This window comes from Pristis pectinata, chromosome 22 (assembly GCF_009764475.1).
Source record: "Pristis pectinata isolate sPriPec2 chromosome 22, sPriPec2.1.pri, whole genome shotgun sequence".
Taxonomy (NCBI): Eukaryota; Metazoa; Chordata; class Chondrichthyes; order Rhinopristiformes; family Pristidae; genus Pristis; species Pristis pectinata.
Genome location: NC_067426.1, coordinates 37,738,029 through 37,738,669, shown reverse-complemented (window position 1 = coordinate 37,738,669; position 641 = coordinate 37,738,029). Strand labels below are relative to the sequence as shown.

General features: G+C 47.3%; 1 non-coding gene across 1 annotated transcript; it reads right to left on the bottom strand.

The window, feature by feature from the left end:
* Positions 1-264: 264 nt before the first annotated feature.
* Positions 265-337, bottom strand: trnav-aac (transfer RNA valine (anticodon AAC)). Its single transcript has one exon. It is a non-coding gene; the product is annotated as a tRNA-Val (tRNA).
* Positions 338-641: the final 304 nt, after the last annotated feature.

Sequence of the window (641 nt, the reverse complement as noted above, 5' to 3'; positions counted from 1 at the left end):
ACAGGTTTCAACGCTCAATGTGAACCGTTGCCGTTCAGGTGCGTACACCGGGAACAAAGGGGGCGGCAGAACGAAGGCAACTGCGTTCCCATGTTCAGGTTAATGTGGGTTACGGTAATGTCTCAGGACGTGTGCAGTGAAACAGTGGGCAAGTGGTGAGGGTCTGCTCTGGGTTGTGGTTAGAGCAACAGCTGCATTTACTTGAACAAACCTCAGGTTGTGTCCCTTTCCCGTTACTTGATTTCAATAAAAAAGATTTCAGAATGTTTCTGCCTGGTTTCAAACCAGAGACCTTTCGCGTGTTAGGCGAATGTGATAACCACTACACTACAGAAACACTTCTCGCTGTTTGTCACGGCCCGCAGCAACAGATCCGAACAGCCCAATGTTCAACGCACTCTGCCAGATAACTGCTTGGTTTTGTCGCAGGAGATTGATGTTGAAATATAGAAAATAAAACCATTCCCGCTGTCAATAAATGATTGAATCCATTGGGAGAGTTCAGCCGTCGTCAACATTTATGGTAATCCCGCCGCAATTGCAAGTGCCTCCCGATAAACAGGGGTTTGAACTGCACCACACATTTGACAGTCTGCATGTGGTCTCTGTAGAGTTCGTTTCTGTGTTACAGAGACCGACTT